General features: G+C 44.6%; 5 non-coding genes and 3 pseudogenes across 5 annotated transcripts; all 8 read left to right on the forward strand.

The window, feature by feature from the left end:
- Positions 1-1386: 1386 nt before the first annotated feature.
- LOC141182018 (U2 spliceosomal RNA) lies at positions 1387-1594 on the forward strand (annotated as a pseudogene).
- Positions 1595-2703: 1109 nt separating this feature from the next.
- On the forward strand, positions 2704-2894 carry LOC141181185 (U2 spliceosomal RNA). The gene has a single exon (XR_012256786.1). It is a non-coding gene; the product is annotated as a U2 spliceosomal RNA (small nuclear RNA).
- Positions 2895-4000: 1106 nt separating this feature from the next.
- LOC141182086 (U2 spliceosomal RNA) lies at positions 4001-4152 on the forward strand (annotated as a pseudogene).
- A 2318-nt stretch (positions 4153-6470) lies between these two features.
- On the forward strand, positions 6471-6663 carry LOC141181915 (U2 spliceosomal RNA). The gene has a single exon (XR_012257444.1). It is a non-coding gene; the product is annotated as a U2 spliceosomal RNA (small nuclear RNA).
- Positions 6664-7772: 1109 nt separating this feature from the next.
- LOC141182158 (U2 spliceosomal RNA) lies at positions 7773-7864 on the forward strand (annotated as a pseudogene).
- A 798-nt stretch (positions 7865-8662) lies between these two features.
- LOC141182025 (U2 spliceosomal RNA) lies at positions 8663-8857 on the forward strand. Its single transcript, XR_012257520.1, has one exon. It is a non-coding gene; the product is annotated as a U2 spliceosomal RNA (small nuclear RNA).
- Positions 8858-9965: 1108 nt separating this feature from the next.
- LOC141181186 (U2 spliceosomal RNA) lies at positions 9966-10156 on the forward strand. Its single transcript, XR_012256787.1, has one exon. It is a non-coding gene; the product is annotated as a U2 spliceosomal RNA (small nuclear RNA).
- Positions 10157-16539: 6383 nt separating this feature from the next.
- On the forward strand, positions 16540-16727 carry LOC141181963 (U2 spliceosomal RNA). Its single transcript, XR_012257477.1, has one exon. It is a non-coding gene; the product is annotated as a U2 spliceosomal RNA (small nuclear RNA).
- The last annotated feature ends 1339 nt before the right edge of the window (positions 16728-18066 follow it).

The following is an 18066-nucleotide window of genomic DNA, read 5'->3' on the forward strand; positions in this document are numbered from 1 at the left end:
GGGTAAATTGGAATAAATGTAGTTTTAAATGTTTTGGAGATAGTAGTATTCGTATGGATGGTGTAAAGTGTGAAGAGGGTGCAATCAAGATTTTGGGCGTATTATTTAATGATGACTTAAAAGGGAATGAAAGTTGGGAAGAGTGTGGTATGCGGGTTGAACGTAAATTGAATTTTTGGCGAATGAGAGAATTGACTCTGCGTGGTAAGGTGTTAATTATCAAAGCAGTGATTCTCCCTATCCTGCTTTATGTGGCGACTGTTTTTCCTTCTCCTTACAGGAAAATTAAGAGAATAGAGAAGTTGGTATTCACATTCCTGTGGTGTAGTAAGATGGAGAAGTTGAAGCGGGAGAGCCTTTTTAAGGCTTGTCAGCATGGTGGGCTGGCCTTTCCCAATATTGAAGTTTTTTTAGGCCTTAATTATATTAAGACTGTGGTTATTTTGCTTGGTAAAGGCAATAAAGGTGCTTTTATGGCTAATTATTCTGCTGGATGGATGTTGTATGGGTTATGCTGGAGGAAGAGAGATGCGAGTGTGCCTGTGGCCTTTAAGTGTCCTGTTTGGTATGAGGTGATTGAGAAATTTGTGAGAAAGCATGATTTGTTGAGTGTGGGAATGAATGATTTTAGAATGACCAAGAATGTGGTGAAAAGAATGAGTGCAAATGAGGTAGAGTGTAATATTGTTGGGCTGAGAGGGAATGAGGTTTCAGATGCATGGAAGAAGTTAGATACGTATGGGATGTCAAACAAACAGAAGGATGTTGTGTGGATGACTTTACATAATATTTTACCTGTGAGAGAAGTGCAGAAGAAAAGAGAGTTGATAAGAACAGATGTGTGTCCGAGAGTGGGATGTGGTGGTTGTGAGACTGTGAGGCATGTTATGTGGGATTGTGAGTACGCGTACAGTGTGTGGAAGTGTGTAGGTGGATTGTGTAAGGGTTTAGCAGGCGTGAATTTTGTGGATTGGCGTGTGGCGATGTTTGGAATTGGTGCGTGTAGTCGGTCTAAAGATAGAATTTTATGGTTGATAATGGCTTGTGTGATGGAGAGTTTGTGGGATGCAAGGAACCTTGGACTTTTCAAAAGGAAATCTTTATCAGTGAATGAATGTGTTAGACTTATTCTTTCAAGACTATACCTGATATATAAGTTGGACAGCAGAGGCGGTGGTGGCACAGATGCCGAAGGGATTTGGAAATTTAAAAAGTGGCATTACCATATCAAATACCAGTGATTTTTTTCTTTGTGATTCCTTGAAGTTTCTGCATTTGTGTTATGTAAAGGATGTTCCCTTGTGATTATATCTCGTCTTATACTACTGCTAAATAAATAGAACCATGATGATGAGAAGTTTTAAGTAGCAAATTTTGGAGAAATTCATACTGTTTGCTAAAAAACTAAACTGAATGGTTTAAAAAAAAAAAAAAAAAAAAATCTGTTCTTATCAGTTTAATATCTGATACGTCCCCTATCTGGGGACCATATATTAAATGGATTTTTAGAACAGGGAGATGGAAAAAGAGCTTGCTCTGTCCACTCCACGCATTGACCTGGTATTGCAGTATCTCCAGGACCGGTGCACCCCTTCTTTAATGCAGTTTCTAAAATCAGAAAGAATTGAATTCAATGTTTTTTGTTCATTTTGCTTGTTTGTCGGATTTTGGGATGGACTCTTTGGCTTCGCTTTTCTTCTCCTCATTGGATTTTTCATGTTCAAAGTTGCAGAAGCCAGATGACAAGCTCATTTTGGTTCAACTTCAGCAACTGTGCATTGCATTGCCATGTAATGTAACGCAATGCTATCTATCTAGCTCTCCCTCTGTACTTCCTTTTGGATAAACAGACATATTAGGCAAGCATTTTGGAGCTTTCACCTAAATAACTACAGGTGGTGAGATAAGCTGCACAATATAATTGACCTTTCAGTATATTGTTGCACACACACCATCTATTTAGCAAATGCCCTTGTTATCAACAGCAGCCTTTTAAACTCACCTGAGCTAACAGGTATGTGCGCTGGTTACTCTGCTGCGCTTAAAATTTCTTTTTTGGTTTGCTACAATGCCTTTTCTGAAACGTTGTCTCCCTCTGCTGGAACACTGACTTCTTTCATTTAATGCCTGCAGACTATAAAAGAGAACCCAACCCAAAAAGTTGGGTTGATTAGTCTGTGGCATTCTGTTAAACTGTTGCTTATGGCGGTCTCTGTGAGCTTCTCAGTGACATTCAGCCAGCCAGGTATCCTGCCTGCAGTAGATGGAATGTGGCAATGGAACGCTGGCTGCGCGTGTCATAATAGGCTCTGAGCCTTTATATACCTGCGCACAGCAGCAGCCACCTTCAGTCTGCTGCTGGACAGCCAGCAGCAGCAGGAGAGGTAAGTAATCAGCAGCCCTCCTGCTAAGGGTAGACAGCTGCTCGTTCCACCCCACCCCCCGCCTTAATTGGTTCTCCTCCCTTCCAACGGTGTTGAGGCGGGTGGGAACAGCAGGGGGTGAGGGTGCTGTGTTTAAAGAGGTGGAGTTATGCAGATCTAAAACGCGTGGATTGCAGCAGCAGCAAGCCGAAAAGTGCAGGCATGTAAGGGATCTAGAGGTTGACAACATGTCTTCTTAACGGGAGTCCAGGAGCTCATCTCCACAAATGGACTTTTCAGGATCCTTAGGTGGCTCCGTAGTTCGAAACCAATTCTGGTTATCGCTTCTCGGCCTTTTGGCTAAGATCAAGTGTAGTATCTGTTCTTATCAGTTTAATATCTGATACGTCCCCTATCTGGGGACCATATATTAAATGGATTTTTAGAACAGGGAGATGGAAAAAGAGCTTGCTCTGTCCACTCCACGCATTGACCTGGTATTGCAGTATCTCCAGGACCGGTGCACCCCTTCTTTAATGCAGTTTCTAAAATCAGAAAGAATTGAATTCAATGTTTTTTGTTCATTTTGCTTGTTTGTCGGATTTTGGGATGGACTCTTTGGCTTCGCTTTTCTTCTCATTGGATTTTTCATGTTCAAAGTTGCAGAAGCCAGATGACAAGCTCATTTTGGTTCAACTTCAGCAACTGTGCATTGCATTGCCATGTAATGTAACGCAATGCTATCTATCTAGCTCTCCCTCTGTACTTCCTTTTGGATAAACAGACATATTAGGCAAGCATTTTGGAGCTTTCACCTAAATAACTACAGGTGGTGAGATAAGCTGCACAATATAATTGACCTTTCAGTATATTGTTGCACACACACCATCTATTTAGCAAATGCCCTTGTTATCAACAGCAGCCTTTTAAACTCACCTGAGCTAACAGGTATGTGCGCTGGTTACTCTGCTGCGCTTAAAATTTCTTTTTTGGTTTGCTACAATGCCTTTTCTGAAACGTTGTCTCCCTCTGCTGGAACACTGACTTCTTTCATTTAATGCCTGCAGACTATAAAAGAGAACCCAACCCAAAAAGTTGGGTTGATTAGTCTGTGGCATTCTGTTAAACTGTTGCTTATGGCGGTCTCTGTGAGCTTCTCAGTGACATTCAGCCAGCCAGGTATCCTGCCTGCAGTAGATGGAATGTGGCAATGGAACGCTGGCTGCGCGTGTCATAATAGGCTCTGAGCCTTTATATACCTGCGCACAGCAGCAGCCACCTTCAGTCTGCTGCTGGACAGCCAGCAGCAGCAGGAGAGGTAAGTAATCAGCAGCCCTCCTGCTAAGGGTAGACAGCTGCTCGTTCCACCCCACCCCCCGCCTTAATTGGTTCTCCTCCCTTCCAACGGTGTTGAGGCGGGTGGGAACAGCAGGGGGTGAGGGTGCTGTGTTTAAAGAGGTGGAGTTATGCAGATCTAAAACGCGTGGATTGCAGCAGCAGCAAGCCGAAAAGTGCAGGCATGTAAGGGATCTAGAGGTTGACAACATGTCTTCTTAACGGGAGTCCAGGAGCTCATCTCCACAAATGGACTTTTCAGGATCCTTAGGTGGCTCCGTAGTTCGAAACCAATTCTGGTTATCGCTTCTCGGCCTTTTGGCTAAGATCAAGTGTAGTATCTGTTCGAACTCTACTCCCACAAGACTACCGACCCCGACGCTGCTGATAAGTTCCTGTCAGGTATCACTAACCATCTTGATCCTGCAGGCACGGCAGCCTTGGACAAACCTCTGATGGTGGGCGAATTGCTCTCTGCCGCTAAATCCTTTAGGACCGGCAGGACCCCGGGCAGTGATGGTCTTCCAGCGGAGCTCTATGTAGCGCTGGGAGACCTCATCGGTCCGGACCTGTTGGACCTGTACGAGGAGATGGTGGTGGAGGGTAGAATGCCTCCATCTTTGAGGGAAGGAATGGTCACGATCCTGTACAAGCGGAAGGGAGAGAGGTGCGACCTGAGGAATTGGCGTCCCATCACTCTGCTCAACGTGGACTACAAGATCCTGGCCAAGACGATGGCGACACGACTTAAGACGGTCATCGGACGGATCATCCACCCGGACCAGACCTGCGGCATCCCTGGACGTCGCATCGCAGACAGCCTCGCTCTCGTGCGGGACACGGTCGAGTACATCAAGGTCCGCCGCGCACACGCGGCCCTGGTCTCCTTGGATCAGGAGAAGGCCTTCGACCGGGTTTCCCACGAGTTCATGGGCCGAGCTCTGCACCGGTTAGGTTTGGGTAACATGTTTTGTTCGTATGTCCGTCTGATGTATTTTGATATCCACAGCTCGGTGTTGGTGAACGGCTGGAAGACTGACCCCTTCCCTGTCCTCTCTGGGGTCAGACAAGGCTGCCCTCTATCACCTCTTCTTTTTGTTTGTGTTATAGAACTCTTCGCAGAGGCTATCCGGCAGAATGGAGAGATCAGAGGGATCACCGCACTGGGTCCGGGACGACACGAGGTCAAGTGCTCGCTCTACATGGACGACGTCACCGTCTTCTGCGCTGATCGTGGTTCAGTCGACGCCTCGTCCAGACGTGTGAGAGGTTCGGCCGGGCTTCAGGGGCCAAAGTCAACTGCAGGAAGTCAGAAGCCATGCTCTTCGGGGATTGGCAGCCGGCCTCCTCCGCCCCCTTCCCCTTCAACATTCAACCGGATTTCCTCAAGGTGCTGGGAGTCTGGTTCGGGAAGGAAGGAGCGGCCCTCAAGTCCTGGCAAGAACGCTTGGCCAAGGTGAAGCAACGGATCGGACTCTGGAGCCTCAGACACCTCACTTGTGAGGGTAAGGCACTCGTCCTGCGTAATGAGGTCCTGCCCGTCTTGCAGTACACGGCGCAGGCCTGGCCCCCACACGTCACTGTGTGCAGGGCCATTACCAGGACAGTGTTTCACTTTGTCTGGGGATCCAAGATGGACAGAGTCAGGCGGGCCGTCATGTACAAGGAGCCTCGCAAGGGTGGGAAGGGCGTTCCAGATATCCCCACCCTCCTGCGATCCTCTTTTGTGTGTGATTGTGTCCGCCGGACTTTGCAAGTCAAGAATGGCTCCGCGGGCAGGTCCATGTCTCGCTTCTTCCTGCTTCCTCTTTGGAGGCGACTCGGCTGGGACAAGTGGGACAGCTCCTTCCCCTACAACTGGACGACGCCATGGTTCTACGGAGACGTCGTTCGATTTGTGGGGGAGCATCAACTGGAGGGACTCAAGCCCGACTTGTGGAAGCCCAAAACTATCCACAAGCTAATCGGAGCCAAGGATGACGTGGAGAACATCACAGGACTTCACCAGGACACGCTGGAGACTGTGTGGACAAATGTGTCGTCTGACAGGCTGACCAACGGGCACAAGGACTTGTCGTGGATGGCGATTCAGGGCGGACTGCCCGTCCGGTCATTCATGCATGCCCGGAACCTGTGCAAGACCCGGTACTGCCCAAGGTGCCCCTTCGTGGAGGAAACATCTTTGCACACTTTTTGGGACTGCGGATTTGCACAGCGCCTATTGACTGCACTTGAGGACGACCTGAGGAACTCTGTCCCCAGGGCGAGCCTATCGCACCATTCTGTGCTTTACGGACTCTTCCCTGGGGTTCATACCGTCGGAGCCATCCAGGAGGCTTGGCGCCTTATGAACTGCTTCAAGGATGCCGTTTGGGTCGCCAGGAACCGGCTCATTTTGAGGAGGGAGAGGATGTCCATCCAGGACTGCCGCAGGCTGATCCACAGCCTGCTCAGAGACTATTCCATCATGGACGGTCCGGAGGACGAGGATGAGGACTAAACCCCTCCTCCCCCTCTCCCCTTATGTGTCTTGTCTTTCAATAAAGCTTCGGGCCTGTGATTTTCCCCTCCCCATCCCCTTTTTCCCAATCCCCATCCCTTATCACGGTTCGTCGTACTGTATTGATTGACATGCTTTTTCTTTCAGATTGAGTGTTTTGTGTAGCATAGGGGTGTGATGTGTCTAGTTAGTGCGTCGTATCCTCATGCTATGTAAATATGATGTAGAATTCTGTGTGTACTGGGCTGCGGCACTGTACACTGTCTGTTAACTTATTTTTTGTGCTAATAAAAGATATATTCAATCAAAAAATCTGTTCTTATCAGTTTAATATCTGATACGTCCCCTATCTGGGGACCATATATTAAATGGATTTTTAGAACAGGGAGATGGAAAAAGAGCTTGCTCTGTCCACTCCACGCATTGACCTGGTATTGCAGTATCTCCAGGACCGGTGCACCCCTTCTTTAATGCAGTTTCTAAAATCAGAAAGAATTGAATTCAATGTTTTTTGTTCATTTTGCTTGTTTGTCGGATTTTGGGATGGACTCTTTGGCTTCGCTTTTCTTCTCCTCATTGGATTTTTCATGTTCAAAGTTGCAGAAGCCAGATGACAAGCTCATTTTGGTTCAACTTCAGCAACTGTGCATTGCATTGCCATGTAATGTAACGCAATGCTATCTATCTAGCTCTCCCTCTGTACTTCCTTTTGGATAAACAGACATATTAGGCAAGCATTTTGGAGCTTTCACCTAAATAACTACAGGTGGTGAGATAAGCTGCACAATATAATTGACCTTTCAGTATATTGTTGCACACACACCATCTATTTAGCAAATGCCCTTGTTATCAACAGCAGCCTTTTAAACTCACCTGAGCTAACAGGTATGTGCGCTGGTTACTCTGCTGCGCTTAAAATTTCTTTTTTGGTTTGCTACAATGCCTTTTCTGAAACGTTGTCTCCCTCTGCTGGAACACTGACTTCTTTCATTTAATGCCTGCAGACTATAAAAGAGAACCCAACCCAAAAAGTTGGGTTGATTAGTCTGTGGCATTCTGTTAAACTGTTGCTTATGGCGGTCTCTGTGAGCTTCTCAGTGACATTCAGCCAGCCAGGTATCCTGCCTGCAGTAGATGGAATGTGGCAATGGAACGCTGGCTGCGCGTGTCATAATAGGCTCTGAGCCTTTATATACCTGCGCACAGCAGCAGCCACCTTCAGTCTGCTGCTGGACAGCCAGCAGCAGCAGGAGAGGTAAGTAATCAGCAGCCCTCCTGCTAAGGGTAGACAGCTGCTCGTTCCACCCCACCCCCCGCCTTAATTGGTTCTCCTCCCTTCCAACGGTGTTGAGGCGGGTGGGAACAGCAGGGGGTGAGGGTGCTGTGTTTAAAGAGGTGGAGTTATGCAGATCTAAAACGCGTGGATTGCAGCAGCAGCAAGCCGAAAAGTGCAGGCATGTAAGGGATCTAGAGGTTGACAACATGTCTTCTTAACGGGAGTCCAGGAGCTCATCTCCACAAATGGACTTTTCAGGATCCTTAGGTGGCTCCGTAGTTCGAAACCAATTCTGGTTATCGCTTCTCGGCCTTTTGGCTAAGATCAAGTGTAGTATCTTTCGAAAAGGCGGTTTTGGATGTTGGCCGCCCTAGTAGATTGATACATTATGCACACTGGGGTTTAGGCGCTTGTTAGTACGCCAGGTGGCTAATATAGTCATCTGGTGGAAAGCATGGCCCCCCAGGATCGACGCCATTGGGCCGGGGAAGATCGAAAGCCCGAAGTGTGAAGTGCCCCAGGAGTGGTGACCCTGGGGTGCCTTAACTCACTGGGATTGGGAACCCCACTTGAGTTTATGGCACATTTGCACAAGCACTTCAAATTTTCTTTCTTCGCACACACCCTTATTCCGGGCCTTCTGGCCTTAGGATGGGGAATTTTTCAATTCCCGGTCGAAGGTCCGGGCAGTATTATACTGTGAAACCTTCACTATTTATTTAATTTTTTTTTGTCACTGTGTGTCCACTTTTTCACGTGTGTCCACGTCCTTACTAGGATTTTGTCGGGATGCGGTTCCCTTACGGGTTCCTCTCTTGGCAGGTCTAGGGGGGGAGTGTGTGGCCATCAGGTTCCGCTCCCCCCTGAACCCCCCTGGCTCTCCTCTTTCGGGAGGAGAGCGTTGTTGGCTCCCCTCTTCCGGGAGGGGAGCACAGTCTTTGGCTCCCAGTGCCTTGCTCGGGTGAGAACTCGGGCAGGTATTGGGGGTAAGATTGGGTCGCCTCTGGCTCCGGCTGGAGGTGGCTATTTGTCCCTGTTCCTCGCTGTGGCCTTCTGGCTCGGAGGGACGGGGAATGGTTTGGGGGACCCTTCTCCTTTTGGAGAGGGTTTCAAGAAGACCAGCATCCTAGTGCACTTTTTTTGTGGCACTTGTCACTTTTTTAAGCGCACTCGGGTTTTGTACACGAATTCGGGCTTTCGATAAAAAAAAAAAAAAAAATAAAATAAAAATCTGTTCTTATCAGTTTAATATCTGATACGTCCCCTATCTGGGGACCATATATTAAATGGATTTTTAGAACAGGGAGATGGAAAAAGAGCTTGCTCTGTCCACTCCACGCATTGACCTGGTATTGCAGTATCTCCAGGACCGGTGCACCCCTTCTTTAATGCAGTTTCTAAAATCAGAAAGAATTGAATTCAATGTTTTTTGTTCATTTTGCTGTTTGTCGGATTTTGGGATGGACTCTTTGGCTTCACTTTTATTCTCCTCATTGGATTTTTCATGTTCAAAGTTGCAGAAGCCAGATGACAAGCTCATTTTGGTTCAACTTCAGCAACTGTGCATTGCATTGCCATGTAATGTAACGCAATGCTATCTATCTAGCTCTCCCTCTGTACTTCCTTTTGGATAAACAGACATATTAGGCAAGCATTTTGGAGCTTTCACCTAAATAACTACAGGTGGTGAGATAAGCTGCACAATATAATTGACCTTTCAGTATATTGTTGCACACACACCATCTATTTAGCAAATGCCCTTGTTATCAACAGCAGCCTTTTAAACTCACCTGAGCTAACAGGTATGTGAGCTGGTTACTCTGCTGCGCTTAAAATTTCTATTTTGGTTTGCTACAATGCCTTTTCTGAAACGTTGTCTCCCTCTGCTGGAACACTGACTTCTTTCATTTAATGCCTGCAGACTATAAAAGAGAACCCAAGCCAAAAAGTTGGGTTGATTAGTCTGTGGCATTCTGTTAAACTGTTGCTTATGGCGGTCTCTGTGAGCTTCTCAGTGACATTCAGCCAGCCAGGTATCCTGCCTGCAGTAGATGGAATGTGGCAATGGAACGCTGGCTGCGCGTGTCATAATAGGCTCTGAGCCTTTATATACCTGCGCACAGCAGCAGCCACCTTCAGTCTGCTGCTGGACAGCCAGCAGCAGCAGGAGAGGTAAGTAATCAGCAGCCCTCCTGCTAAGGGTAGACAGCTGCTCGTTCCACCCCACCCCCCGCCTTAATTGGTTCTCCTCCCTTCCAACGGTGTTGAGGCGGGTGGGAACAGCAGGGGGTGAGGGTGCTGTGTTTAAAGAGGTGGAGTTATGCAGATCTAAAACGCGTGGATTGCAGCAGCAGCAAGCCGAATAGTGCAGGCATGTAAGGGATCTAGAGGTTGACAACATGTCTTCTTAACGGGAGTCCAGGAGCTCATCTCCACAAATGGACTTTTCAGGATCCTTAGGTGGCTCCGTAGTTCGAAACCAATTCTGGTTATCGCTTCTCGGCCTTTTGGCTAAGATCAAGTGTAGTATCTGTTCTTATCAGTTTAATATCTGATACGTCCCCTATCTGGGGACCATATATTAAATGGATTTTTAGAACAGGGAGATGGAAAAAGAGCTTGCTCTGTCCACTCCACGCATTGACCTGGTATTGCAGTATCTCCAGGACCGGTGCACCCCTTCTTTAATGCAGTTTCTAAAATCAGAAAGAATTGAATTCAATGTTTTTTGTTCATTTTGCTTGTTTGTCGGATTTTGGGATGGACTCTTTGGCTTCGCTTTTCTTCTCCTCATTGGATTTTTCATGTTCAAAGTTGCAGAAGCCAGATGACAAGCTCATTTTGGTTCAACTTCAGCAACTGTGCATTGCATTGCCATGTAATGTAACGCAATGCTATCTATCTAGCTCTCCCTCTGTACTTCCTTTTGGATAAACAGACATATTAGGCAAGCATTTTGGAGCTTTCACCTAAATAACTACAGGTGGTGAGATAAGCTGCACAATATAATTGACCTTTCAGTATATTGTTGCACACACACCATCTATTTAGCAAGTGCCCTTGTTATCAACAGCAGCCTTTTAAACTCACCTGAGCTAACAGGTATGTGCGCTGGTTACTCTGCTGCGCTTAAAATTTCTTTTTTGGTTTGCTACAATGCCTTTTCTGAAACGTTGTCTCCCTCTGCTGGAACACTGACTTCTTTCATTTAATGCCTGCAGACTATAAAAGAGAACCCAACCCAAAAAGTTGGGTTGATTAGTCTGTGGCATTCTGTTAAACTGTTGCTTATGGCGGTCTCTGTGAGCTTCTCAGTGACATTCAGCCAGCCAGGTATCCTGCCTGCAGTAGATGGAATGTGGCAATGGAACGCTGGCTGCGCGTGTCATAATAGGCTCTGAGCCTTTATATACCTGCGCACAGCAGCAGCCACCTTCAGTCTGCTGCTGGACAGCCAGCAGCAGCAGGAGAGGTAAGTAATCAGCAGCCCTCCTGCTAAGGGTAGACAGCTGCTCGTTCCACCCCACCCCCCGCCTTAATTGGTTCTCCTCCCTTCCAACGGTGTTGAGGCGGGTGGGAACAGCAGGGGGTGAGGGTGCTGTGTTTAAAGAGGTGGAGTTATGCAGATCTAAAACGCGTGGATTGCAGCAGCAGCAAGCCGAAAAGTGCAGGCATGTAAGGGATCTAGAGGTTGACAACATGTCTTCTTAACGGGAGTCCAGGAGCTCATCTCCACAAATGGACTTTTCAGGATCCTTAGGTGGCTCCGTAGTTCGAAACCAATTCTGGTTATCGCTTCTCGGCCTTTTGGCTACGATCAAGTGCTTTATTGCAGGAGATTGTAGTTGAAGGGTACTCGGGTACCCCTCTCCTTGGCCTGGCAGGATCGTCCACTTTGGTGGACTTAACCTGCTTGCTGCTATTAGGGAGAGGGCTTAGTCCCAGGGTAACGTGTTGCGATCCCCCAGCTTCCAGGTGTCTTTCGCTGCAAGAACACTGGGAGCGCAGATTGCAAGCGGCTGCAATTTGCAACCTTGTTGCGGTTTCCATGGAGGTTGACCCTAACCTCGTGCCTCTTTATGCGAGGCTAAAAAACTCTATCCGAGTTCACTTCACGGCGGGTGGCTCGGATATGAGGAAATTAGGGTATGTAGTCCAGGACGTGCTCAGGAACCTTCTTGGCGTGCAGAGGAATGAAATTCTGTCCATCCAGGATTATCCTAGAAGAGGTGACTATGACATCACATTCACCGGAGAAGGTATTTTCAGAGATGTTCTAGAAAAGTTAAAAAAAGTTGAAAATAGTCCTGTTCTGAAAGGGATACAAATTGTTGAGCACGTCCTGGATGAGGTAAGACTTGTTGTCGTAAAAGTATTTTCGCCTTTTGTTTCTGCTCCAGAAATTATGTCATTTTTAGCAATTTATTTTAAAAGTGTTAAATGTATTGGGAAGATACTTAATGAATATAACATATGGACATCTAAGTGGAAATTTCTTGTGAAGTGTATAAGAGATCCAAATACACCAGGTGGTATACGGCTTCCCCCTGCCCGTTTTAAAATTGGACAAACAAATGGGGATTTCTTCTTTTCTGGGATGCCAGTATATTGCAGAAATTGTGGGCGCTATGGTCATTCAAAAGAAAACTGTAATGTATCATGTAGAAATTGTGCTAGTGAAGAACATGAGACAAAAGAATGCCCTAAGGAAAAGAAATGTAGTTTTTGCCAGACTCCAGGTCACTTTTATTTTTCTTGCCCTCACAGATTTCGGGAAGATGAGCAAAAGGGAAAGTCCAAGACGTCCGACCAAGGACCAAAAGATCAGACCACCCCTCAGGAGGAGGAACAACAACCTGGAGCCTCTGGAGACAATAAGGGCGTACCAAATAGTGAAATGTCTCCAGAGTCTATGACAGGTAAAATACCAAATCCCAAAACCTGGCTGCAGGACCTGCGAGAGTCCAAAAGGAGGGCTGAGAAGGAGCAGAAGGGCACTACTGGTAAGGTCAAAAGGGACCGGCAAAAGGCCGACGCAGAAGCCCATGCCCAGTCTGGGTCTCCTAGGGCTGAGGGCGCTGAGTGGATAAAGGTGGGTCCTAAGAAAAAGAAAAAGGGTGGTTCGGAGGAGGCAGCAGGAGGTGAACAGATGGACACTTCTTCAGAAGGGGACGTGGACGCTGGACCCTCAGGGGTTTCGGTCTCCGCTGCTACAGGTGGGGACCGGGATCTTGCTGCCTCTGAAGAGTCAGAGGCTCTGCCTTGTGCGCAACCTCCTCCTATAGGACGACCTTCTACAGGTCAAACAGGGGCGGCGGAACCCCTCGGGGACCCACCTGATGAGGAACTGCATGGCCAGCCAATGGAGACCCAGCGGGTTCTGCCAGCCAGCCCTCCGAGCTATGCCAGTGTAGCGTCGGGTTTATATAAATGTGGTAATCTTTCCTCCTCCACGGAGACTCTCGTGACGATACTATCAGATGAGGAGGGAGGCGCAAGCCCAGTGGTCTGATCAGGTTCATCGGACAGGTAAATCCGTTGCTCTTAGTTACCTAAGTAAAATTTCTACATTTTCTAATGATGGCTGAACTCAAAGGTATTTCCCTCAACGTGAGAGGCATAAAATCTAACACGAGAAGAACTGCTCTTTTTAATTTTTTTACGTGTTTTACTGCATCTGTATTTTTTCTGCAAGAATGTAATATCCCACATGAAATGTCATATCAAAAATATAAAGATGAGTGGAAGTGTGGGCCATCTGTCTGGTCCGGATCGAATGCTGCAGGATCAGCGGGTGTAGCCATACTTTTTAAAGGGAACGTTTTAATTGATTTTATTCAGGAAATTTTACCAGGTCGTATTTTATTAGTGAAAGCTTTTATTGATGGTATTAGATGGCAGTTTTTAAATTTTTATGGATCCCCAGAGAAAAATGAAAGAGCCGAAATGCTTGATCTTTTACCTTTATTTATTAATAACTCTGAACCTTTTATCTTAGCAGGGGATTTTAATTGTGTTTTAAAAGGTGAAAACCGGTGCTCCAGCTCTGTAAGCAGGAACTACGATAAAACCTCAGGTATGCTACATGATATAGTCAAAGATGCTAAATTGATAGACATATATAAAGAGTGTCATAGTGACAGCCCAGAGGACGCCGGTTTCACTTGGAACAATGCTAATTGTAGCTCTAGGATTGATTTTATTTTTGGTTCAGACAAAACAATACCTGCCAAATGTGAAGTTTTAACTAATATATTTTCAGACCATAAACTTTTATCCTTTACCATAAAAGTAAATGACAACAAAAAATGTGGTAAGAAAAGCTGGAAAATGAACGTATCCCTTTTAACCGACCCGCAGATTTTATCAGATTTTATTGAGTTTTATAGGAAATGTAGAAAAGGGAAAAAAACAAATGAGACTATGAGTGTATGGTGGGATAGAATGAAAGTAAAAATAAAAGACTTTTTTATTAAAAAGAGTATATGTAGAGCCAAAGAAAAATATGAAGAATATAGAATTTTAAATACCCGCCTACAAACATTATTTAAGCTCAGAGACAATGGGATAGATGTACAACTTGATATTTCAAACTTAAAAGAAGAGATTTCAAAATGGCTAGAACAAAAAGGAAAAGAGATAATTTTTCGTTCTAGAGTACAACATATAGAAGAAAATGAAAAGTGTTCCAGATATTTTTTTAGGAAAAATAAAAAAGAAAAAGTGATAATTGACCATATAGATGGTGAGAATAATATAAAAAATATGCTGGGTAAAGTAGAGGTTTTTTTTTCTAATCTTTTTCATGGAAAAAATATAGATAATAAATTAATGGATGATTCGCTGAAAGGACTAACGGCTGTTTTAGATCCCGCATCCCAAGAGTTTTTATCCCAAGTTTTAACGGAACAAGAAGTATTAAAAACTATTAAAAGTTTTAAAAATGGAAAGGTCCCTGGTCCTGATGGCATCCCAATAGAATTTTATGTATGTTTTTATGATATTTTAAAAGATGATTTGTTTTATTTGTTTACTGAGGTTTTTAATAATAAGGTTTTATTAAATTCCTGGAAGAAAGGTGAAGTCTCCCTCCTATACAAAAAAGGTGATAAATCAAAATTAGAAAACTGGAGACCAATAACACTTTTAAATTGTGACTATAAAATAATGGCTAAAATTTGTGCAAATCGTCTAAAAGAAGTCATCAGCAAAGTTATTCATTCTAATCAAGTGTGTGGGGTGCCGGGGCGCAGTATATGGGACAATCTGAATTTAGTGAAAGACTGTATTGAGGATGTGAAAGACAGAAAGGGGAAAATGGCGATTTTATCTATTGATTTTAAAAAAGCATTTGACCGTGTCTCACACTTTTATCTTTTTAAAGTTTTAGAGAAAATGGGCATACCAGAAGGGTTTTTACTATCGCTTAAAGCATTTTACAAGGATTGTACAAGTAAGATTTTAGTGAATGGTTTTAAGACACAAGAGGTATTTTTACGGTCAGGGGTGAAACAGGGATGCCCTCTGTCCCCCCTACTGTTTATCTGTGCACTGGAACCAATGTTATGTGCAATACGCCAAAATAAACAGATATGCGGTGTCCCTCTGCCTGGAAGCGGTGGTTTGGAGGCCAAGGTTGTAGGCTACATGGATGACGTGGCGGTCTTGTGTACAGATGCACCATCACTTACGGCCACTCTCCATCAAGTGCAATCCTTTTGTCTAGCTTCTGGTTTTAAAATCAATTTTAATAAGTGTAACATTTTAAGTGTTGGGGGGATGATTTTACGTGATGTACCAATTAATGTCTCCGAATCCATTTCCATTTTAGGTATATCATTCACTGAAAATAATGATGGTTATAATAGTTGGGAAACAGTTACACAGAAAGTAAATACGAAAATATGTATGTGGAACATGAGGAGACTTACAATGGAGGGTAAAGTATTGGTTTTAAAGATGGTGATTTTACCTCTTTTATTGTATCTTAGCATGGTTTTCCCCCCGCCTGTTAATGTTTTAAAAAAGATAACCAAAACCTGTTTTACCTTCTTTTGGAACTCAAAAATGGAAAAGCTGAAAAGAGAAATCATGATGAAATCAAAAGTAAAAGGTGGTAAAGATTTTCCAGATTTTAATAGGTTTCTTTTAATCCATCTGTTCGTTTACTGTTTTAATGCCCTTTTTAAGAATCACTATTGGTCCTTTTTTATGCGTTTTAATACAGGATTTTTTATGAGAAAGTTTGGATGGTATGAAGTTAATATATCTGCGCCCCATGCTTTTAATTTGTCGACGCATTATGAGATTTTAAGGAAAATAGTGTCCGATTTTAATTTAGGGACTAAGAAAATAGAGGAATTAAGAAATAGTAAGAAACTAATTAAAGAAATACGTAAAAGTGAGGAAATATGTAATGTTGACAGATATGATGATGACAAATCTATGTCTATCTGGAAAATGATTAACGTTTTTTATCTTTTTAATGAACAGAGAGATCTGGCTTGGAGTTGCATGCACCGCTGTCTTCCTTGCCGGGCATTCCAATACAGAAGAGGATTTGTGAGGTCTGCCATCTGCCCAAGAGCCGGATGCCAAGAAGAGGAAACGGTGGAACATCTATTATGGACATGTAATTTTGCAAAGGATTTCTGGAGAAGACTGCTCCCCCTACTGGAAAGGGTGGCAGACCTCAAGGACTTTACATATAAAACTGTGCTATACGGACTTATGGAATGCCCCACAATGGACCAGTACACAATGGCTTGGAAGACAGTGAACTGCGCCAAGTCATCTCTCTGGAAAGCGCGCAATATTGCTATTTTTAAACAAGATGTTTTATCAGTGAATGATGTTTTAAGTTTATGTTTATGTGAAATGCATACTTATTATTTAATTGACAAAAAGAAGAATGTACATATTTCCAAAAAATGGCTTGTTGACCAATGGAACCTAATTATTTAAAATCTTTGTATTTTTTTGTTTTGTAAATTTCATTTGTCTTTTAACGTTTGGTATTTGTCTAATTATGCTTGTAATTTGTTAAAGTTTTAATAAACGGTTTTATCCCTCTGCAGGGGATAGCCAAATTAAAAAAAAATCTGTTCTTATCAGTTTAATATCTGATACGTCCCCTATCTGGGGACCATATATTAAATGGATTTTTAGAACAGGGAGATGGAAAAAGAGCTTGCTCTGTCCACTCCACGCATTGACCTGGTATTGCAGTATCTCCAGGACCGGTGCACCCCTTCTTTAATGCAGTTTCTAAAATCAGAAAGAATTGAATTCAATGTTTTTTGTTCATTTTGCTTGTTTGTCGGATTTTGGGATGGACTCTTTGGCTTCACTTTTATTCTCCTCATTGGATTTTTCATGTTCAAAGTTGCAGAAGCCAGATGACAAGCTCATTTTGGTTCAACTTCAGCAACTGTGCATTGCATTGCCATGTAATGTAACGCAATGCTATCTATCTAGCTCTCCCTCTGTACTTCCTTTTGGATAAACAGACATATTAGGCAAGCATTTTGGAGCTTTCACCTAAATAACTACAGGTGGTGAGATAAGCTGCACAATATAATTGACCTTTCAGTATATTGTTGCACACACACCATCTATTTAGCAAATGCCCTTGTTATCAACAGCAGCCTTTTAAACTCACCTGAGCTAACAGGTATGTGCGCTGGTTACTCTGCTGCGCTTAAAATTTCTTTTTTGGTTTGCTACAATGCCTTTTCTGAAACGTTGTCTCCCTCTGCTGGAACACTGACTTCTTTCATTTAATGCCTGCAGACTATAAAAGAGAACCCAACCCAAAAGTTGGGTTGATTAGTCTGTGGCATTCTGTTAAACTGTTGCTTATGGCGGTCTCTGTGAGCTTCTCAGTGACATTCAGCCAGCCAGGTATCCTGCCTGCAGTAGATGGAATGTGGCAATGGAACGCTGGCTGCGCGTGTCATAATAGGCTCTGAGCCTTTATATACCTGCGCACAGCAGCAGCCACCTTCAGTCTGCTGCTGGACAGCCAGCAGCAGCAGGAGAGGTAAGTAATCAGCAGCCCTCCTGCTAAGGGTAGACAGCTGCTCGTTCCACCCCACCCCCCGCCTTAATTGGTTCTCCTCCCTTCCAACGGTGTTGAGGCGGGTGGGAACAGCAGGGGGTGAGGGTGCTGTGTTTAAAGAGGTGGAGTTATGCAGATCTAAAACGCGTGGATTGCAGCAGCAGCAAGCCGAAAAGTGCAGGCATGTAAGGGATCTAGAGGTTGACAACATGTCTTCTTAACGGGAGTCCAGGAGCTCATCTCCACAAATGGACTTTTCAGGATCCTTAGGTGGCTCCGTAGTTCGAAACCAATTCTGGTTATCGCTTCTCGGCCTTTTGGCTCAGATCTGTAATGGGTCTAGTCATTTGGCTGTCTGTGCGTTAACTCTTGGCCCTGTGGCATCGCCATTTTATGGCTTAAGCCACTTGCTGCTATAAGGAGTTGGCCAGTAGACACGACTAGCGATAATGGGACGCATTCGATACGCTGGGCCCGGTGAGGCTCGAGTGAAGTTTGGAATCCAGATTGATGTGGAAGAAGGCAAAGAAGG

This window comes from Phyllobates terribilis, unplaced genomic scaffold (assembly GCF_046119375.1).
Source record: "Phyllobates terribilis strain yellow unplaced genomic scaffold, ASM4611937v1 Scaffold_34__1_contigs__length_13252353, whole genome shotgun sequence".
NCBI classification, from domain to species: domain Eukaryota; kingdom Metazoa; phylum Chordata; class Amphibia; order Anura; family Dendrobatidae; genus Phyllobates; species Phyllobates terribilis.